Raw genomic sequence first — 24320 nt, forward strand, 5'->3', positions numbered from 1 at the left:
ATTTTTTTTTCCATCGGTGTTTTGTAGTTTTTAGCATACAGATTATGCATGAATTTGGTTAAGTTTATATATGTGATTAATTTTTTGGTTGCTACTACATATTTCCTTCAAATTCCAAATGTTCATTGCTCATATATAGGAACATGATTAACTTTTATGTGCTTATATGCTGAGACCTTGCTGAACTTATTCATTTGTTCTAAGAACTTTTGGGAATGTAGATTTTCTTAGATTTTTAAATATGATTTCTAGATTGTGTGATTGGTGATATTCCTATATAGAATGTAAATTTTAAAAATTGTTTTTGTTTTTAAATCAGAGTAATAAAAACTGAGGGGTAATTGGATGTGAGGTACCCTTTGGGATATGCATGTAGACATTTTCAATGCACATTGAATATCTTGGTCTAGAACTCATTAAGGACAAGAGATTGGGATGATAGTTTATGGACCAATCAACATAGAGATGCTAATGAAAGTCATGGACATGAGTGAGATCATCTACAGTGTGTGAAGGGTATTAGAAAAAGTCAGAAATAAATACTGTTGAAGAGAATGTGTATAGTTTTCTGTCATTTTTTTTCTTTTATTTATACAACTGCTTAATGTTGGAAAAGGGATAGCAGAACAGAGTTACTCTCTACTGTCTTTCAGTATCAGCTCCTGGTAATAAGAAAATATGCAGAAAAGAACATAGCAGGCCAGAGATTGCTATCCTGAGGAAGGCCTCCTTACAAGGTTGGCCCAGCTGGCATTCCAGAACTTGGATTTGGGAGTGTTTCCACCATTTCCTGGTAAGAATAACTCATTGTACCTAAACTGTTTGTACAAACAATGTGCTTTAAGTTGAATACCTGATTTCCATCTGGGAATCTGGAATTTTGGCACATGCTACGCAGAGGGTGCCTATATGACCAACCCTCAACAAAAACTCTGGACATGGAGTCTTTAATTAGATCCTCTGATAGACAACAGTTCACACATGTTGTCATATCTTGTTGCTAATGTAATCGAGTGAATCCTGTGTGACTCCCCTGGGAAAGGATTCATGGAAGCTTGCTCCTGATTACCGGATTTACTGGTGACTGCTTCTGGATTTATCTCATGAGTCTTTTCTATTGCTCATTTTGCTTTTTATCCTGTGATGTAACAAATCATAGCCACGAGTATGACTATATGCTAAGTCCTGTGAGTTGAATTATGAAACTCAGGATAGAGGGGATTGGGAGGCCCAGGTTATAGGAGGCTTTTATCATTTAATTACCATTTATATATACATGCTACATATAATTTTCCTTAGTGGCTTTTAGAATTTTTACCTTATACTTGGTTCTACAATTTTGTTATGCTGTGCCTACACATGACTTTTTTTCTTAATTGACCTTATCACTTGATGTCACATTTCAATTGGAGAACATATGAGTCTTTTGACTGTTGGCTATGTCTTTGCCAGTCTCTTTTTCAATATTCCTTCTCTGCTATTTTAATAGATGGATTCCAGAGCTTCTGTGCCATTTATGTGTTATATAATTTCTATCTGTTTTACTACCTCTTTATCTCTGTGTGCTGTATTCTGAAAGATTTCCATCATTCTTTCTTAATTTGCTAATTCATTTTTTTAAATACTTCAAGTTTTGGTGTACATGTGCGGAATGTGCAAGTTTGTTACATATATTTACGTGCCATGGTAGATTGCTGCACCCATCAACCTGTCATCTACATTAGGAATTTCTCCTAATGCTATCCTCACCTAGCCGCCCACCCCGCAACAGGCCCCTGTGTGTGATGTTACCCTCTCTGTGTCCATGTGTTCTCATTGTTCAACTCCCACTTATGAGTGAGAACATGCGGTGTTTGGTTTTCTATTCCTGTGTTAGTTTGCTGAGAATGATGGTTTCCAGCTTCATCCATGTCCCTGCAAAGGACATGAACTCATCCTTTTTTATAGTTGCCTCGTATTCCATGGTGTATACGTGCCACATTTTCTTTATCCAGTCTATCGTTGATGGACATTTGGGTTGGTTTCAAGTCTTTGCTATTGTGAATAGTGCTGTAATACATGTACCTGTGTCTTTATAGTAAAATGATTTATAATCCTTTGGATATATACCCAGTAATGGGATTGCTGGGTCAAATGGTATTTCTGGTTTTAGATCCTTGAGGAATCGCCACACTGTCTTCCATAATAGTTGAACTATTTAACACTCCCACCAACAGTGTAAAAGCGTTCCTGTTTCTCCACATCCTCTCCAGCACCTGTTGTTTACTGACTTTTTAATGATTGCCATTCTAACTGGCATGAGATGGTATCTCATTGTGGTTTTGATTTGCATTTCTCTAATGACCAGTGATGATGAGCTTTTTTTCATGTTTGTTGACTGCATAAATGTCTTCTTTTGAGAAATTTCTGTTCATATCCTTTGCCCACTTTTACTAGGGTTGTTTGTTTTTTTCTTGTAAATTTGTTGACGTTCCTTGTAGATTCCAGATATTAGTCCTTTGTCAGATTGATAGATTTCAAAAATTTTCTCCCATTCTGTAGCTTGCTTGTTCATACTGATGATAGTTTCTTTTGCTCTGCAGAAGTGCTTTAGTTTAATTAGATCCCATTTGTCAATTTTGGCTTTTGTTGCCATTGCTTTTGTTGTTTTAGTCATGAAGTCTTTGCTCATGCCTATGTCCTGAATGGTATTGCCTAGATTTTCTTCTAGAGTTTTTATGTTTTTAGGTCTCACGTTTAAGTCTTTAATCCATCTTGAGTTAATTTTTGTGTAAGGTGTAAGGAAGGGGTCCAGTTTCAGTTTTCTGCATATGGCTACCCAGTTTTCCCAAAACCATGTATTAAATAGGGAATCATTTTTCCTCATTGCTTGTTTTTTCAGGTTTGTCAAAGATCAGATTGTTAGAGATGTGTGGTGTTACTTCTGAAGCCTCCCTTCTGTTCCATTGGTCTATATATCTGTTTTGGTACAAGCAACATGCTGTTTTGGTTATTATAGTCTTGTAGTATACTTTGAAGTAAGGTAGTGTGATACCTCCAGCTTTGTTCTTTTTGCTTAGGATTGTCTTGGCTATACAGACTCTTTTTTGGTTCCATATGAAATTTAAAGTAGATTTTTCTAATTCTGTGAAGAAAGTCAGTGGTAGCTTGATGGGGATAGCACTGAGTCTATAAATTACTTTGGACGATATGGCCATTTTCACAATATTGCGTCTTCCTATCCATGAGCTTAGAATGTTTTTCCATTTGTTTGTGTCCTCTCTTATTTCCTTGAGTAGTGCTTTGTAGTTCTCCTTGAAGAAGTCCTTCACATCTCTTGTAAATTGTGTTCCTAGGTATTTTATTCTCTTCATAGCAATTGTGAATGGGAGTTCACTCATGATTTGGCTCTCTGTTTGTCTATTATTGGTGTATAGGAATGCTTGTGATTTTTGCACATTGATTTTGTATCCTGAGACTTTACTGAAATTTGAAGTTGCTTATCAGCTTAAGGAGATTTGGGGCTGATAGGATGGTGTTTTCTAAATATATAATCATGTCATCTGCAAACAGAGACAATTTGACTTCCTCTCTTCCTATTTGAATACTCTTTATTTCTTTCTCTTGACTGATGGCCCTGGCCAGAACTTACAATACCATGTTGAATAGGAGTGGTGAGAGATGGCATCTTTGTCTTGTGCCACTTTTCAAAGAGAATGCTTCCAGTTTTTGCCCATTCAGTACGATATTGGCTCTGGGTTTGTTATAAATAGTTCTTATTATTTTGAGATACATTCCATCAATACCTAGTTTATTGAGAGTTTTTAGCATGAAGGAGTGTTAAATTATATCAAAGGCCTTTTCTGCATCTATTGAGATAATCATGTGATTTTTGTCTTTGGTTCTGTTTATGTGATGGATTACATTTATTGATTTGCATATGTTGAACCAGACTTTCATCCTAGGGATGAAGCCAGTTGGTCGTAGTGGATAAGCTTTTTGATGTGCTGCTGGATTTGGTCTGCCAGTATTTTATTAGGATGTTCATTAGGGATATTGACCTGAAATTTTCTTTTTTTGTTGTGTCTCTGCCAGGTTTTGGTATCAGGATGATGCTGACCTCATAAAACGAGTTAGGGAGGAGTGGCTCTTTTTCTATTGTTTGGGATAGTTTCAGAAGGAATGGTACCAGGTCCTCTTTATACCTCTGGTAGAATTCAGCTGTGAATCCATCTAGTTCTGCACTTTTTTTGGTTGGTAGGCTATTAATTACTGCCTTAATTTTAGAACTTGTTATTGGTCTATTCAGGGATTTGACTTCTTCCTGGTTTAGTCTTGGGAGGGTGTATGTGTCCAGAAATTTATCCATTTCTTCTAGATTTTCTAGTTTATTTGTGTAGAGGTGTTTATAGTATTCTCTGATGGTTGTTTGTATTTCTGTGGGATCAGTGGTGATATCCCCTTTGTCATTTATTATTGTGTCTATTTGATTCTTCTCTCTTTTCTTCTTTAATAGTCTGGCTAGTGGTCTATATATTTTGTTAATCTTTTCAAAAAACCAGCTCCTGGATTCATTGATTTTTTGAGGGTTTTTTTTTTTTTGTGTGTGTGTGTGTGTGTGTATGTGTTTCTATCTCCTTCAGTTCTGCACTAATCTTAGTTATTTCTTGTCTTCTGCTGGCTTTTGAAATTGTTTGCTCTTGTTTCTCTAGTTCTTTTAATTGTGATGTTAATTTTAATCTTTCCTGCTTTCTGCTGTGGGCATTTAGTGCTACAAATTTCCCTCTAAACACTGCTTTAGCTGTGTCCCAGAGATTCTGGATAATTGTGTCATTGTTCTCATTGGTTTCAAAGAACTTATTTATTTCTGCCTTTATTTCGTTATTTACCCAGCAGTCATTCAGGAGCAGGTTGTTCAGTTTCCATGTAGTTGTGCAGTTTTGAGTGAGTTTTTTAATCCTGGGTTCTAATTTGATTGCACTGTGGTCTGAGAGATTGTTTGTTATTATTTCCGTTCTTTTGCATTTACTGAGGAGTGTTTTACTTCCAATTATGTGGTCAATTTTAGAATAAGTGCATTGTGGTGCTAAGAATAATGTATATTCTGTTGATTTGGGGTGATGAGTTCTGTAGATGTTGTTTATTAGGTCCTCTTGGTCCATTGCTGAGTTCCAGTCCTGAATATCATTGTTATTTTCTGTCTCATTGATCTGTCTAATATTGACAGTGGGATGTTAAAGTCTCCCACTATTATTGGGTGGGAATCTAAGTCTCTTTGTAGGTTTTATTCAGTTGTGCCCAGATATGTTTGGCTCTATGTCCCCACCTAAATCTCATCTCAAATTGTAACCCCCACTTGTTGAGGGAGGGATCTGGTGGGAAGTGATTGAATCATGGGGGTGGTTTCCCCTATGCTGTTCCCATGAGATCTGATGGTTTAAAAGTGTGGCATATGCCTACTTGCTCTCTCTCTCCCCTGCTGCCATGTAAGACGTGCCTTGATTCCGTTTTACCTTCTGCCATGATTGTAAGTTTCCCCAGGACCCTCAGTCATGCAGAACGGTGAGTCAGTTAAACTTCTTTTCTTCATAAATTACCCAGCCTCAGGTAGTTCTTTATAGCAGTGTGAAAATGGAATAATAGATGGCCCATCTACTATTTGGTCACATCTACAGACTTTTAAAGTAAAAATGACTGTCTTTTATTAACTAAGACTCTTACTTTTTTCTATATCCTTACTTTACTGCATAGCTTCTTATTTCTGGTACATGGGTGCTATTCCTTCCTTTCTATATTTGAGGATTATTATGTTAAAGTTCAGTGGATCTATTAAGTTATTCTTCAAGTACATCTTCTCTTCTTTGGAAATAGCATTCCTCATATGTTTTGTAATGGTTTCTGTGAGTTCATCTTCTGTGGGAATTACTATAAATGAGAATGTTTTCGTCCTGAGGTGTGGAGGCCTCTCTGGGTAGTGTTTTGCTCTTGCTTCTTCTTGGCCTCATTAGGCTTATTTTGCTTTTAAGCAGGTTTGTTTTAATGTGACCATCATGAATTCAGGCTCAGCACCCTCAAAATGCAAATTTGGGTTTCTAGTTTATGGAATTTTTCTTCCTACAGTCCAGGTTTGTAACTTGATCCAGCAGTGACTTTTAGCCCCAATCTGATGTCAGGTATACAATCTCACTTCTGCATCCCTGCTATGTAAAGACTGTAGTTTTTGCTGCTTCTTTGTAACTGCATTAGAAACCCAAGCACCTTGGCCTCTGCCTAATTCTGACATTCCAAAGCCATTCGGATTGATTTTTTCCTTTTGAGAATTCCTTTTCTGATTCTGGCACTTAGAAATTTATTTCCCTTTGTTAATTTATTTATATGTTATCATACATTTTCTCCCGTTTTGAGTACCGGAGAAATTAGAATGTGTATTCTATGCTTAATCAACAATCTGGACTCAAGTTCAGAACGTATGTGCTTATAACGTAGATTACATAGATATTTGTACCATAAAACATAATATTACGTGCAAATTTACCAATATACAGAATGAATCTTCATAAAAACTAACTGAGTTAATCAGCATTACAATTTTGAGTATAAGTCATTTAGAATAAAGTTAACTTCAATCTCTCTGTCAGCTCTTCCACCCACACTGCTCTAGATAATGCTATAATATTAGCAACGCTGGGTTGTCAGTGGAAATTGTTTTTTCTGCGTAATTATTTACTGTAGTTTCAGTAGTCTGAGACTTTGCTTTTGGAGAAGTTTATAGCTTTGAACTATTTCTCTACCTTTTGTTCATCTTTCCTATAGATGGCTGTGCAAGGAGAGCATTTGTTGTAAGATTTTTCTCCTAGTACCATCATTTTTCATGGCCTTGTGTCACTTGGCACATAACACAGGAACTAGTGAATGCTCCAATGTTTTAACTGTCAGTCACCATGAACTACTTTATGAAACAGGCTTAACAGCTCATAAACTGAAAAGCAATCCTGTTTACTGCCATCTCTAGTTTCATAGATTGTTTGTAGCCTGCTACTGTTCTAGCAACACTTAGGGGCAAGGCACCTAAAGTACTTTATGTATTTCTTGATGTTTCTTAAGAAGAGCCGATTTTGTGAGCATCCTTGAATTTTTTTCATCTAATATAATAGGATTAGACCTTGAGGTGACTATGTCAGAACTACTGACAGCTTTCTACAACATGCAGTGCATGACTATATCTACTATATCTAGAAGTTTTTGGAGGAGGAGAAATAGTCCTACAGAAACAGTATTTGAAGATGAATAAATGGATTCACTATACTTTTTTTTAAGCCTGTCGCTGTAGGTTAATTGTCGCCTTCTTTTCTTTGTCTTATTGGCCTGTCAGCACTTTTGTCTTAGTCTTGAATTGCTTTACTCTCTGCTGAAGGTAGATGTATATTCTGAAAATAAACTTGAATCTATTAAAGTGGCTAACATATAGTGATGGCCCTGTTTTGTAAATTGAGTTCAGATATAGGCTATCTATCTGTTTGGCAGCAAGAGAGGTACCTTTTGGTCTGAATTTTACTGTTTGAGATGTTAGAGTTGCTTTCTAAGGTGGATAGGGGTCAGGGTAGTATCAGATTCACACATTACTGTCTTTACTGAATTTATATGAACGACCTCCTTTGAAGATTGAAGAATCCAACACAAGTATGCATAAGGCTCCTCTCAACCAGACAATACTATTTTCACCCTTTTTTCATTTTAAGAGATGTTATTGGCTTTTAATATATACAAATTTTTTAAAAAGCTCTCAGAAAAGCTATACAGTTGTAAGATAATATTGACAATCATGAACACATAGAAGATAATTTGGTTACAAATTTTGCAAGATAAAAAATTTATGATTTTTCTCTTCATGTCTAAGATCATTTGGTTATGTTCCTAATAAAACTCAGCCTGTGGAAATCACCAGCATTAGTATTTAATATTACAGCACCCTTGTGAGAAAGATAAGTATTATTGTCCCTTTCTTACAGACACAAAGAAGGAAATGACTCCCGTGGCAACATTATCTGTAGTAGACATGAGTATTAACGTTGTGAAATGTTCAATTTCTGTTCCGAAACTATAATTACTGCCACATAGGTAGGGCAAAAACTAGCTAAGCAACCACAGGCATCAAGGGAAATAATCACATATAATGTAAGTGTTATATATATACATATATATATACACACTTAATTTTTGATTAGATTTCAAATTCAGCTACCATCTTTTACATATTTGAACAATATTTGGGATTAATGTATCGTTCATATACTTACATCAATGGAAAATATTTTCATCTTATAAATAAGTCACCTTATGGAAAAAAATTACCTGTTTCTTTTATAAGGTGGTAACCATTCTCTGAATTTACCCCATAGCAGCTGGACATTTTAAAGGATTCATGGGACTTAAAACTCAGTATTCAATTGATTTCAATTTCCTGTAATTATCCTGTGGACTTTATCTCTAATGAATTCTGTGCCCCAAACATCTTAAGTAAAGTGGCTAACATATGGCACAGTCAGTAAGCGGATGATTAAGGGCACACATCCAGATCTGCATAAGCATGTTTCTCTTTGCCTGCTTGCTTTCACCTCTCTCTCCTTCCCTCCCTCCCTTCCATTTTCTCTCCCTCCCTCCCTCCCTGCCTCCTTCCTTCCTCCCTCCCTCCCTTCCCCCTTCCTTCCTTCCTTCCTTCCTTCCTTCCTTCCTTCCTTCCCTCTTCCTTCCTTCCTTCCTTCCTTCCTCCTCCCTCCCTACCCCCTCCCTCCCTCCCTCCATCCTTTCTTTCTTTCATTCTTCCTTCCTTCCTTCCTTCCTTCCTTCCTTCTTTCTTCCCTCTTTTCTTCTTTCTTTAAATTTCTTAAACTTAAATTTGTGAGTTATCTGGAGAAGCTCTAGTAGACTTTATTTATTTTTTATTTTTTTAATTTTTTAAAATTATACTTTAAGTTCTAGGGTACATGTGCACAACGTGCAGGTTTGTTACATATGTATACTTGTGCCGTGTTGGTGTGCTGCACCCATCAACTTGTCAGTACCCATCAACTCGTCATTTACATCAGGTATAACTCCCAATGCCATCCCTCCCCGCCACCCCCATAATAGGCTCTGGTGTGTGATGTTACCCTTCCAGAGTCCAAGTGATCTAATTGTTCAATTCCCACCTATGAGTGAGAACATGTGGTGTTTGGTTTTCTGTTCTTGTGATAGTTTGCTGAGAATGATGGTTTCCAGCTGCATCCATGTCCCTACAAAGGACACAAACTCATCCTTTTTTATGGCTGCGTAGTATTCCATGGTGTATATGTGCCACATAAAGAGAGGTTTACTGTCATTACTCATAAAGGAAATAACTCTTGCTAAGATGATGAGGTACTTCCACGTTAGACAACATATGTGGATACTGATTTGCTATTCTAGTAACTTCTAGGTCTCAGTTGGCCAAGATCCACCACATACTGGCTAAATGTGTTTTGGTTGTTTCATTTCAATAAAAAGATGTCAAACATTTGAGTTTCTAGTATTTTTTAAAAAGTTCCAAGAGTTTATCTATCAAAGTTTATTATTACCTTGGTTAAGAAAGAATGGAAATGTTTAGGGAAATAGGTCTTATGAAGTTTTCCAGCCTATTTTTTAAACATACCCAAATATATATAAATATATGGCATATGCAAACTTTGTGACCCTATTGTGTGAGTAAGCACACACAGATTTAAAACTGCCTGGATAAGTCTGTTTATGGGACAGCATTAATACTATGTTAAGAAGCTTTAAAGAAATAAGGTGTCAGTTTCTCTAATGCATTTTTCCCAGTATCCACAAAAGTTGCTCTGAAAGAAACTTATCTACTTGAACTATCACAAACAAATTCTCATCTAAGATTAAAATTCAGACATTTAAATAAAATGATAGAAGGGAAAGAACAAATTCCCCGCAGTGGACAACTTAGAGTCTTCCTCCTCATGATGAGTACCATTTGGCATGGAATATGACCACATTATAGACTTTGCTGATTAAAGACAATCTCATAATTACCTTTCTGTTTATCTCCCATTTGTGCCAATGTACATTTTTAGAGGTATACAACTTATATTTAATTTTTCTATGTATGTGCATATCTTATCTCTGCTTTTGAATGAAAAGATTCTGATGTTAGGAGATGGCATAATTTTGGCTCTTTGCCACAATCTGCACCAGGAATCTTTAATTCAATTGGTGCTCAATTATTTTATTTTGATTTTGCTATTCAACTTAACATTGATCTTAAGCAGTGCTGTGATTTCCATTGTCAACATCATTATTTAAGTAACATTCATGTGCCGCTGTGCTGTGAAGGTTTCTCAGGAGTTGCATATGAATGTTCTCATTTAATTTTCAAAGCAACCTGGTGAACTAAGCCTTCCAAAATTAACACACTTGGCCATATTCCATTGGCTAATCTGGAATGCTCTGTGCATGTGCCATCTGCGAATGGAGTGAAAACATTCTGCCAAACCAACCAGATCATTGATGTTTTTATTTTTTAGCTTGATAATATATTTTCACGTAAGCAAGTAAAATGCACATTTGTTTATAAAACTATGGAGGCAAAATAATATTATGTAATACAGAGGATTTTTATATTTCCATGTTTGATCACAAATATCCTGCAAAAGAAAAAACGTTAATGAAAATATTAATAATTGTGATACACCTCTGAAAATCACACAGATATGGGTGTCTCAAATTTCTTAACAGGACCTTTAAATACCAAGAAAAATCTGTTTAGTTTTAACAACGCAAACAATGACTCACATATACTAAGTATAGCTTCCAGTCCCCCAAATATGTGTATATAATTTGTTAATTATCCGAATATATGAATTATATGACCATTTTAAAATAGAAGGCAATATGTTAACTATACACACTCCTTTATGAAATTTGTAAACAATAGCATTGCAAAAATTACACATTTTATTTAATTTAAATCATTATATACTAACTGGATTTTTAATTCTGTTCTGTCATAAGAATAAGTTTATATGTGTATAATTTAAAAATCTCATCATTTTGTAAAATACAGAAAACTATAGATAAGTACTGTTAGCATTTTGATACATTTTGATTCTATCTCACATGAGTGTATGTGTGTATATATATATATACATGTATACATACATATATTTATAACATAAGTAATTGTGGTTATTTTTTAATATACTTTATTTTTTAGGGATGTTTTATGTTTACAGAAAATTTGAGCAGAAGGTATAGAAATTTCCTCTATACTCTCTGCACCTGTTATGTACAGCCTCTCCCACTATCAACATCCTGCACAGAAGTGGTACATTTGTTACAGTCCATGAACTTACATGGACATATCATTATCACCCAAAGTTCATAGTTTACATGAGGGGTCACCCTGGCATATTCTCTGGGTTTTGACAAATGTATAACTACATGTATGCACGATTTCAGTGTTCTAAAGATTAGTTTCACTGCCCTAAATGTCTGTGCTGTGCCTATTCATCCCTCCCTTCCCCTCTACCCTCTGGAAGCCAGTGATCCTTTCACTGTCTTTGTAGTTATTTAATGTTAACATTATGTGAATAATTTAGTTTATAAACACATTCCATATTATTAAAAATGTCAAATTATAGTTTTATAAGATTATATAATATTGTTTTGAGATATTATTCCCATTTTTTTTGCCATACAGTTTTTAACCATTCTGATATTGTTGGATATTTACTTATTTTCTTTTTATTGCTATTATAAATAGTTCTCTTTGGAAAAATTTTGTTCATTAATTTTTGAAAAATATTATGTTTCTCTTAGCATATAGCACAAATGTTGAAGGCCATATTTTCCCATTGCTGAGACCAAAAATGTTGATTTCATCCACTACTCCTCCATTTCTCTACTCCCTTAATTCAGATATGTCATCAAGCCTGTCAACTCTAACTAAAATCTATACCCAAATCCAATCATTTTTACCACATTCATATGGTAAATTACATTTGGAATGTCAAATAAACTGATACTTGAATAAGAATTATTTTTTAAATAAAAAAATGAACTTGAAAATTAAATTTTAAAAACTCATATATACTAGTGTCAATATAAAATATCAAGAAATATATTTAACAAAACATGTGAAAGATTACTCTATTGACAGTGTTGTATTGATAAAGAAATTGATTTAAAAAATCAATAAAACAGAATAGAGAGTTCAGAAATAGATCTGCAGAAATATGACCATACATTTAATTTTTGACACAGTTGCAAAATAAATTCTATGAAAAGAAGTATTTTCAACAAATAATGTTAGCACAATTGGTAATCCATATATAAAAATGTAAGTCTCATAAAAACCTCACATCTTGTGCAAAAATTGAATCAAAATTGATCAAGATCTATATGTAAAATATGTAAAATATTTTTTACATATCTATATTACAAGATCTATATATACATATCTATATTACAAGATCTATATGTAAAATATTATACATTGAAGTAGTTGAAATTTAAAATAATTTGAACTATTAAAATATATTACCCTGCTTCCTTCTGAATTTCACCTAATAGTTACCACCATTGTTTTATAGATTCCTTAGGATTTTCTATACAATCAACATGCTCTCTGAAAATAGTGATATTCATGCTTATTCAATTTTTTTCAACATTGCTATGGATAAGATCTCCTAAACAATATTGAACAGAAGTGATAAGGGTAGGTATCCTTTTTCAATCAAACTGTGGGGGGTAGGGGGGAAAGTTATATAATATTTTTAAACTACCAAGTTTAAGTTGCTATAAACATGAAGTAGTCTATTTTATGTACAGGACTGTATGTTAGCCTCATGGTAATCACAAAGAAAGAAATTATAGCAGATAAACAAATAAGAAAGAGAAAACAAAGCTTAGCATCACAGAAAACCAACAAAACACAGAGGCAAACAAAAGCAGAGAAAGAAAGGAACAAACCATCTACAAAACAAACAGAAAACAATTAACAAAATGAGAGAAGTCTGTATTTATCAATAATAACTTTGAATAAGTATAGATTACACTTTCTAATTAAAAGGTATAGAGTGAGGCTGGACGCTATGGCTCCTGCCTGTAATCCCAGCACTTTGGGATGTCGAGGTGGGTGGATCACCTGAGGTCAGGAGTTTGAGACCAGCCTGGCCAATGTGATGAAACCCTGTCTCTACTAAAAATAATAAATAAATAAATAATTAGCATGGCGTGGTGGTGGGTGCCCATAATCCCAGCTACTTGGGAGGCTGGGGCTGGAGAATCGCTTGAACCTGGGAGGCGGAGGTTGCAGTGAGCTGAGATCGGGCCATTGCATTCCAGCCTGGGTGACAAGAGCAGAACTCCATCTCGGAAAAAAAAAAAAAAAAAAAAGGATAGAGTAGAGAGTAGCTGGATGGATGAAAAGTGAGCCTAATTATATGCTGACTATAAGAAACCTACCTCATGATTAAAAACAAAAACAAACAAGATAAAAAATGAAATTGAAGGAATGGGAAAAGATATTCCCTGCAAGCAGAAACCAAAAGTGAGCAGAAGTAGCCATAACTATATGTAAACCTGACAAATACATGAATATTAAACAACATGTTTCTAAATAACCAATGGGTCAATGAATAAATTCAAAGGAAAATTTAAAAATCCCGTCAGACAAATGAGAATAGAAAACATCACATTAAACCCTATGAATCATAGCAAAAGCAATTCTAAAAAGGAAGCTCACAGCACTAAATGCTTACATAAAAAAAGTAGGAATGATTTTAAACAAAAAACTAACCATGCTATTTAAGGAACTAGAAAAACAACAACAAACTAAACCCAAAATTAGCAGAAGGAAAGAAATATTAAAAGATATTCCCTGCAAAGAGAAACCGAAAGTGAGCAGAAGTAAAGAGTGGCTGGATGGATTAAAAAATGAGGCCTAACTATACACTGAATGTAAGAAACCCACTTCACCATTGAAAACAAAACAAACAAATCAAAAAATGAAATGGAAGGAATGGGAAAAGATACTGTTTGCAAATGGAGACCAAAAGCGAGAAGTAGCCATAATTATAAGAGTCAAAATAGACTTTAAGTAAAAAACTGCAAAAAGAGACAAAGAAAAACATTATCTAAAGATAAAGGGATCAGTTAAACTAAAGGATATAGCAATTATATATACACCAACACTGGAATATGCAAATATATAAAGCAAGTATTTTTAGATCTAAAGGAAATGATAGATTGCAAAACAGTAAGTAACACCAGAGGACTTCAACACTCCTCTCTCAACAATGGACAGGTCATGTACACAGAAAATCAACAAAGAAACATGAGACTTAAGCTACATCATAAACCAAATTAGTCTTAGACATTTGGAGAACGTTCTATCCAACAGATGCAGAATACACATTCTTATTCTTCTCAACTGCACATGGAACATTCTCCAGGATAGATCATACGGTAGGCCACAAAACAACTCTTAACAAACTTAAGAAGATACAGTTCATAGTATCAAGTACCTTTTCAAACCACAGTGGTATAAAGCTAGAAATTAAGAACAGTAAAAATTTTGGAAACCTGACAAATACATGAAAATTAAACAACTTGCTCCTAAATAACCAATGGGTCAATGAATAAATTCAAAGGAAAATTTAAAAATCCCTTCAGACAAGTGAGAATAGAAAACATCACACCAAAATGTACGAATCATAGCAAAAGCAATTCTAAGAAGGAAGTTCATAGCACTAAATGCTTACATCAAAAAATAAGAGCGATTTTAAATAAAAAACTAACCATGCTCCTTAAGGAACTAGAAAACAAGAACAAAATAACCCAAAATTAGCAGAAGGAAAGAATAAATATCAGAGCAGAAATAAAAGAAATAGATACTAAAAAAAAAAAAAATTAAGAGACAAATAAAACAGAATTGATTTTCCAAAAGATTAACAAAATTAACAAACCATTAGCTAGACTAACCAAGAAAAAAAGACTCAAATAAATAAAATAAGATATGGAAAATGAGACATTATAACTGATGTCACAGAAAAATAAAGAATCATAAGAGATTATTACAAATAAGTATATGCCAACAAATTTGAGAACATAAACAGATAAATTCCTAGACAAACAAGACCTCCCATTAAATTATGAAGAAATAGAAAATTGAATCAGATCAATAACAAGTAAGGAAACTGAATCAGTAATAAGTATTCCATCCATCCATCTATCCATCTATCCATGTATCTATGTATCCATCCATCCATCCATCAATCAATAATAAAAGCCCAGAACCTGATGGCTTCCATTGCTGAATTCTAGCAAACATTTAAACAGCTAATACCAAAGTTCTTCAAATTATTACAGAAAATTGAGCAGGAATGAGTGTTTCCAAACTTATTTTATAAGGCCAACATTATTACCCTGATTCCAAAGCCAGAAAAAGACACACACAAAAATGAAAACTACCGACTAATATCCCTGATGAACATAGAGATGTAAAATTCTCAACAAAATACAAGCAAACCAAATCAACAACACATCAAAAAGATCATTCACTATAATCATGCGGGACTTTTCCAAGGGATGCAAGCAACATATGAAAATCAACAAATGTGAAAACTCACATTGACAAAAATAAAAAGCATTTCAATAGATGCAGAAAATCCATTTGACAAAATTCAATATCCCTTCCTGATGAAAATACTCAAGAAGTTAGGCACAGAAGATATATATCTCAACACAAGGAAGGCCATATATGATAAACCCACAGCTTTCCTCCTCTTTGCTGAAAACTTTTCTGCTAAGATAAGGAATAAGACAAGAATGCCCACTTTCACCACTCCTATTCAATAGACAAGAAATTTTAGACAGAAGAATTAGGCAACAGAGAGAAATGAAAGGCATCCAAATTGGAAAGGAGGAAATCTGTCTCTGTTTGCAGAAAACATGATCTCATATATAGAAAATCCTAAAAACCCCAACAAAAAATTGTTTGTGATAATACATAAACTAAGTAAGTCTGCAATATACAGAATAGACATGAAGATTTCACTAGGGTTTCTATACATTAATAGTAAACTCTTTCTTAAAAAATTAAGAAAATAATTCAATTTACAATAGCCACACACAAAATATAAGGTATCTAGGAATAGGTCGGGCGCAGTGGCTCACGCCTGTAATCCCAGCACTTTGGGAGGCTGAGGCGGGCAGATCACAAGGTCAGGAGATTAAGACCATCCTGGTTAACACGGTGAAACCCTGTCTTTACTAAAAATACAAAAAATTAGCTAGGTGTAGTGGCGACCCCCTGTAGTCCCAGCTACTCTGGAGGCCGAAGCAGGAGAATGGAGTGAATCTGGGAGGCGGAGCTTGCAGTGAGCTGAGATCTCGTCACTGTACTCCAGCCTAGAGCGAGACTCTCTCTCAAAAAAAAAGAAAAAAGAAAAAAAAATACCTAGGAATAAACTTAACGAGATGAAATATCCCTAGACTGAAAATTATAAAACATTGAGGAAAGAAGCTGAAGACACAAATAAATGGTAAGATATTCTGTGTTTGTGGACGGGAAGAATTAGCATTGTTAAAATGGCTATACTACCCAAAGTGATCTACAGATGTAATGCAATCCCTATCAAAATACCAATAACATTCTTCACAGAAATAGAAAACATAATTCTAAAATTCGTTTGGAACCACAAAGGACCCTGAGTAGCCAAAGCAATACTGAACAAAAAACAGCTGGTGGCATCATACTACCTAACTTTAAAATATATTACAAAACTGTAGTAACCAAAATAGCATGGTTTTGGCATGAAAACAAACAGACAAAAAGAACAGAACAGAGAGCTCAAAAATAAATTTGTGCACCTATAGCCAACTAAGTTTCAACAAAGGTGCCAAAAACATACACTGGGGAAGAGACAGTCTCTTCAATGAATGTTCCTTGGAAAATGGAATATTCACATGCACAAAAATGAGACAAAACCTTCACCTCTCATATATATAAAAATCAACTCAAAATGATTAAGGACTTAAATGTAAAACCCAAAACTATGAAATTACTACAAGAAAACATAGCATAAACACTTTATGACATTGGCCTAGGTAATAACTTTTAAATTAAATCTTAAAAGCTCAGGCACCAAAGAAAAAATAGACAAACAGGACTGCATCAAAATAAAAAACCTTTGCACTGCAAAAAAGACAGCAACAAAGTGAAGGGACAACCTGCAGAGTGGGAGGAAATATTTGCAAACTATACATTCAACAAAAGGTTAATATCCAGAATGTACAGGGAACATAATAGCAACAATAAAAACAACAACAACAACAACAACACGCAAATGATTCAATTTAAAATGAGCCAAAGACATCTACAGACATTTCTCAAAATAAGACATTCAAATGGCCAATATGAAAAAAGTGCTTGACACATTAATTATCAGGGAAATGCAAATCAAAACCACAATTAAATACCACCTCACTTCAGTTAAAATGGCTATAATAACAGTAAAAAAGGAAACAGGTGTCAGTGAGGATGTGGTGAAACGGCAACACTTACACACTGTTGGTGGGATTGTAAATTGGCACAGCCATTATGGAAAGAAGTGTGGAGATTCTTCAAAAAATGAAAAACATCGCTACCATAGGATCCAGCAGTCTTATTGCTGGGCATATATCTAAAGGAAATATAATCTGTATGTCAAATAAATATCAGCACTCCCATGTTTATTGTAGCACTATTTATAATACCCAAAGTATGGGATCAACCCATGTTCAACAATGGATGAATGGATACAGAAAATATGGCATATATATATACACACACACACACATATACATATAACAATATATGTATATATAGATATATACATATAATATTTATGTATATACACTATATATACATACAATAAAGTACTATTCAGCCATAAAACATTAAGTCCTGTCATTTGTAATAACATAGATGAATCTGGAGGACATTATGTTAAATGAATTAAGCCAGGCACAAAAAACAAATACTGCATGAGCTAATGCAAACATGGAATCTAAAGGGGGAAAAAACAGTTGATATAGAAGTAGAGAGTAGGACAGTGTTTACCAGAGATAGAGGATGGATGGAGAGAGGGGAAGATGGAATGAGATTGATCAAAGGGTACAAAGTAACAATTAGATTGGAGGAATAAAACCTGGTGTTTTATTGCACAGTCAGGTGAAGATGGTAACCAGTAAGGCACTGTATATTACAAAACAGGTGGAAGAAGAGAGGCTATTGAATATCCTCACCACAAAGAAATGACAAGTGCATGAGGTGATCATCAAGCTAAATTCCTGATCTGATCATCATACAACATACATATGTATTGAAAAATCAAATTTTACCCCATAAATGTGTACCATTACAGTGTATCAATAAAAATAATCATTACAACTGAAGTTGCATAGTGATTTCATAATGTACTCTTTACTCTTTCATAGTTTTTCCCCTTGGAATTATTTAGCAGACCTTGGAGAAGTCTGAGCGCTGTTTTAAATGTCTATTTCTCCTTGTCATGTGACCATTCGTTAAAATTGGTCTTTAAAATTAGAAAGGCTCAATGTGCATATCTTGATTATAACTGTATAAATAACGTATACTTTACCATATGGACTCAGTAAGGGTCATAAGTAAGATTATTGTATTTTTATTTGTAAGGTACTTTTCTTCAAATAAGTTATTTCTTTTGATTGAGATTTAACCTATTTTGATTGTAAAATCTTTAATGTATATGATTTTTAAAAACATTTCTGAAACAAACAAACAGAAAGTTTCACTGATTTTAGAAACCCTGATGGTTTTAAACTGTGCAGCTCATTTCTTTGTTCAATATAACAAAGGAAACTTCTTAGGCTTTCTGACTGCGCTGTTCTGGTTTGTGCCAGGTTACTATTGCCTTTTTCAAAAAAGAAAAATGTTCAGCACTGTGACTCTGACTGCTTATTCAAAGACTAGAACCTTGAAAAGGGTATTGAGATGGCCTCATAGCTAAATTTCCTTTATTTTTATGGTTTTGGGAATCTGGTTTTCAAAAATTCATCATTTAAAATATTTTTGACAAAGAACAGCATTAGCTGTGTGGGAAAGGAGTTGTAGAATATTTTCTATCCTGTGCAAATAGATTAGTTAATCAACGCTGCCTTTCGTATTTTTGGTCACTTACACCTGAAGAGATTTCCACTAAGCCAATAAAAATGTGGAATGCTTAGAGAAAAAAGGATGGAGTTAAACACCATACCTTCTGTTTTAGTGGCCAAGATTATAAGGAGAACCTGAAAGATGATTCCCTTCTTGACTCTCCCCTTCTTCATCTGCCTCCCTTTCTCCTTCCCTCCCTTCTTTTTTCCTTTTCTTTCTTTCTTCCTTCCTCCCTTCATTACTCCCTTCATCCTTTATTTTTCTTTCTCTTTTTTTCTCTTATTCCCTTTTTCTGTTTGTTTCTTTCCTTCTTTCTTTCTGTTTTCATTTTAAGGTGCAAAGAATCGCATAAGAGCCGTGAGAAATGAAGTTAGTGCCTGTTGTTTAAAATAGCAACAGATGCCATCTATGTGCATACAAAATATAAAATATAAGACAGATTACATAATATATTCTAACAATATACATCACAAATAATGTGTAATATACTTAATCTTATTTCTCAGTATTAAAATGTTTTCTATTTTTTTGTATCATAAATAATAAGTAAATTTAATTATACACAAATCTTTGCCAAGCTTTTGACTATTTCCTTCAATTATATTTTTAAAAGTAACTTTACTAAAACTATGAACAAATTTTAAAAGATCAATGTGTTTATTGCTGTTACATAAAAACTATTGATGTATGGTACTTATTTTATTTTGAAGCAGGCTTCTTTATGACACGCAATCATTTCAAGGTTTTTTTCCAATTATTTCCCTTATCGTAGAAATGCCCAGTTATCTTCCAAACTTGCATGCCAGAATGCTGGCAATTAGGTTTACACCCTCTGTTCAGGAGGTAGGTAGATTGCAGCCTAGGGAGTTTGAGAAGCCAAAGAACAAAAAAGCTAAAGTTACCAATATCCAAGTTTTCCCTAATAAAATAGCCTTGCCAGCTGACCTGCAATGAGGTTCTTAGTTGACAATGACCATTCATTGGTGCAGAGCTACTAATCAGATTTTAGATATTATGCCTTTAAATACGAATAGTCAGGAATAATGAGACCCAAGACAGAGATTAAAACAGATATACAGGAAAATACATATTTAGTGAAAGACCATAGAGTCAGAAAACCAAATGGTAAGTATATCAGAGGTATCAGAGAAAATGGAGGGAACAAAATAAAAATAATACTTCAAATTTTCAATTGAAGAATGTGCATTTCTGTATTCAACAAAAATATATTCAATGGAAAAAAATGACTCACACTGAATCATAACACCAAGAAATATCGAGACACTATAGTAAATGAAACAATCTCCATAGCTTATTGGGGAAAAACTCAAACCGAAACTAAAAGGCTACATGCAAAAAAAAATCAGTAGTAGTTCAGAGATTTATGGATATCTCTTTTGTGACAACAAAAGCTAAAAGATAGTGGAGCAAGATATTAACTTTTTTTTTTTAAAAAAGACATTCTTTTATTTTAAAATTTTTAAAAATTGAATTTTATATACCTACTATTAATTATGTATCAGGTAGACCAAAGACATTTTCAGATATGTGAGTTTTCAAAAAATTTACCATCCATGTATCCTTCCTTAGAAACCAAGAGTAAGTAAATCAAGAAAGAAAAATATAATGGGATCTAGAAACCAATGGCTCCAACTTAAAAAAAAAAAATGAAGCCCAAGAAGACAGTGAAAGAGCTGTGCCCCAGGTGTAGAGGGCAGGTCACAAAACTCCATCTCTGAGACAAGGCAACACTAGGACCCTGAGGTATTAATATTTGTATGTATTGACAGAATATGTAGATAATGCTGGGTGAGCTTGGGGCTGAATTAGTAGGAAACAGAACACCAAAATGTAAAAAACAAGATAAATATTACCTTCAATAAGATAAAAAAAGTTGTATCACCTGTAAAGTAACCATGATCTAATATATAGCTTATCTAGGAATACTGTTTACATGATCATAATAATCTAAGGACAGAATTTTTGTCTAACTAAAAGTTTGATAAACAAATATTGAGAGGCCAGGTGGATCGAGATACATTTCAGAGGTGAAAATGATTTTGGAGAAATACAAATTTTTATCGTTGGAGGTAGAGATGAGTGGTGTTTGACAGATAGCTAAATTCTTATTTTCCCCACTGGGAAATTGATTAATAATTCTTAGAAAATTTCTTATAAATTAGGAATTAGACAAATTGAACTTATTGAGGTCAAAGGGTTAAAAGTTGTTGCCACTGGGAAACAGAAACTGCGAAAGGGCCCATAATTTCATGAAACCTTATAGAATTACTTATTTCCTTAATCTATGTAAAATAATCTCTTCGCTCAAATCAAGAGTTAATTTTTAAAAAATCTATATGAATAAATATTTAATTACTGAAATTCTAAACTTTATACAGGGAAAATTGTGGCAAAATGTTTTTTCATCCAAATAGCACATGGCACATGCAAAAACAGAAGAAAAACAAAAAGACAGCAACAAAAATCCTTAGTGGAGTGTAATTCTAAAATAAACTGTTCCACAGAATTTCTATGCCTTATATTAGCTGCTAAGTTGTATTGACCCTATTATACTGGGTGTCTTACCAAGCAGTCATATGTTTTTGAATAATTAATTATTGCTTACTGTGGTGATACATCATTAGCATAAGAAAATGACATCTTCAGATAGCCAAAGAATCTTTAGCCAGACAGAGACTTTGGCAAATAAATACTGTGTGTATGTAGACTCCAGTACAAAATAGAAGCATGAATAATTTTAGGGAAACTTACAGATCTTAAGAATTGGTTAGCAGGTGCTTTTGTTTCAATCTCAAATAACAGTTTGTTAATGACATATCACATCACCAGATTTTCTATCCATGGATTTATTGGCTGCAATAGTTACTAATATGACAAATATATTATTCTACAAGGAGGAATGCCAACACTGAAGCACAGATGGTTTCCTCTAGCAAGTGAAAATTTGAAGCATCGGATTTATCATGAAACAGACATAACTGTTGAGAACAACAGCACTTTGGCCATAAAGGAAAGAACAATAGGAACAGTTGTAATTAATAGCAACTATAGCTTTATATTTCTGTTCACATTTAAGGGAACTTTAATAATAGAATTTTTTAAAAAGACTTTTTAAAGTTCCATGTCAATAATTTAATCTCTTTATTGAACTGGAATTGTCTTAGTTTGATTATATTTGCATTTTATTCTTATTGTTTGCTGGCATTTAGCACTGTGATATGTGTGGGGTGTGTGTGTGTGTGTGTGTGTGTGTTGTGTGTGTGTGTTTGACAGAGAGAGACAGAGAGAGAGAGAGAGAGAGAGAGAGAGAGAGAGAACAAAGCTAATTTCTTTCTATACCTATACCTATCTAAGAAAATGCCAGCAGGAAAGTTTGACAACATCGCCTGTGGGAAATAGCAAAAAGAGCATTGTAGGTACTATCAATGTCTTGTGGGGATTGGTGGTGGGTGGCAAAAACCAATTATGTTCTTCACAAATAAATCCAGGTGGAAGGAAGACAGTGTGTTAGTGGCTTTAAATAGGAATCACCCATAGAGTTAGTAGAACCCAGGCATGACCTGCTTGTGGAACACAATTGAAAGCAAAAAATAAAAGATTGGGCACATGAGTATCAACCCTTGCACAAGTGAAACAAAATTGTCCCAGAACTAAGCTTGTTTTTAAGCCGTTCTTTATTTTTTTTCCATTGCCCATATTAATTGCCGTAAGTCAGTTCTAAGGCAGACTTGCATCCCAAAGTATTTGCAAAACTGGCTTACGGGGTGTCAAGGTTTAGTGTCAACAGGATAGTGGCTGTAATTTTAGTAGAAAGGATCTTATGCTCTTTTCTTTAGACTTTTTTTATGATATAACTCTCAGTTCCAAATCTCACTCTTTCCTATGAAAGAATTCAAATGAGAATTCAAATAGAAGAGAGAGATTTGGATAACAACCATAGAAAGTTAAGTAGAAGGGAAAAAAAATCCAAGTCTGATGTTATGTGTATAAGGGTGTGCTGATGGCCTGTGAGAAAAGCAGTGGGTAAAATTCTGTTTGATGAAAACACTGCTTGTATGCTTTAGTTGAGTAGTTGCTATCATTTCATGAATATCTATATCTATATATTGATCTCTTAATCTATTGATATAACTTTAAATATAGGTAGATAGTTATCTCCCTGATATTTAGAAATACAAGGTTAGTGCATTATGTCAATTTTGAAGATAGGACAATGAAACAAGGAGTATGTTACAGACTTGATGGGGAAAAAAAAAAAAAAAAAAAAAAGGAGGGATAGACAGAAAGAGAGACTATAGCCAGTTGAAACATGTTGGATGTTGGATGTTGGAACAGACCCTGACAGAGGAGAGGAAGAGCGGATGGATCCTATATATTTCAGAGGTAGAAATGCCTTTGGGAGACTTGTACTCACATATAAACATGTGTTACACAAAAATTTTTCCCTTGACTTGAAAGATTTTTCTCTTATTCCCTTGCCTCATAATCTCTGTTGCTTTCTTTCCTGGGCATTATAGGTTTTAGGATTTTTTTTTGTAACATCAGAATGGTAGAAATATCCAAATGACATTATTTGGTGGCAGCAGTGCTATAATTATTGCTTTTATGACATCTTTGGCTTATAATTTGCTTTGCTTACCAAAATGTTAAGTTTTCTTCTATATGCTGCAATATTTATGGGAAAGGTATTTGTCTCTAAATTTAAAAACCCTTACTGATTGTATCTGTTCATTTTCTGTCTGGGATGTACAAAGTTTCAATTGTATTTGACAACTTAAGAGCAGTTAAATCAGCAGCTATATATTTAACTTTGGATTATAATTGAAACAAAACAAACAAAAATATACGAAATGCGGCCGGGCGCGGTGGCTCAAGCCTGTAATCCCAGCACTTTGGGAGGCCGAGACGGGCAGATCACGAGGTCAGGAGATGGAGACCATCCTGGCTAACACGGTGAAACCCCGTCTCTACTAAAAAATACAAAGAAGCTAGCCGGGCGAGGTGGCGGGCGCCTGTAGTCCCAGCTACTCTGGAGGCTGAGGCGGGAGAATGGCCTAAAGCCGGGAGGCGGAGCTTGCAGTGAGCTGAGATCCGGCCACTGCACTCCAGCCTGGGC

The 24320-nt window shown here is 34.3% G+C and overlaps 1 long non-coding RNA gene across 1 annotated transcript; it reads left to right on the forward strand.

The window, feature by feature from the left end:
• Positions 1–659: 659 nt before the first annotated feature.
• On the forward strand, positions 660–18410 carry LOC117095389. Its single transcript, XR_004441951.1, has 3 exons — positions 660–793; positions 12597–12721; positions 18217–18410. It is a non-coding gene; the product is annotated as an uncharacterized LOC117095389 (long non-coding RNA).
• Positions 18411–24320: the final 5910 nt, after the last annotated feature.

This window comes from Trachypithecus francoisi, unplaced genomic scaffold (assembly GCF_009764315.1).
Source record: "Trachypithecus francoisi isolate TF-2019V2 unplaced genomic scaffold, Tfra_2.0 Lachesis_group13, whole genome shotgun sequence".
NCBI lineage: Eukaryota > Metazoa > Chordata > Mammalia > Primates > Cercopithecidae > Trachypithecus > Trachypithecus francoisi.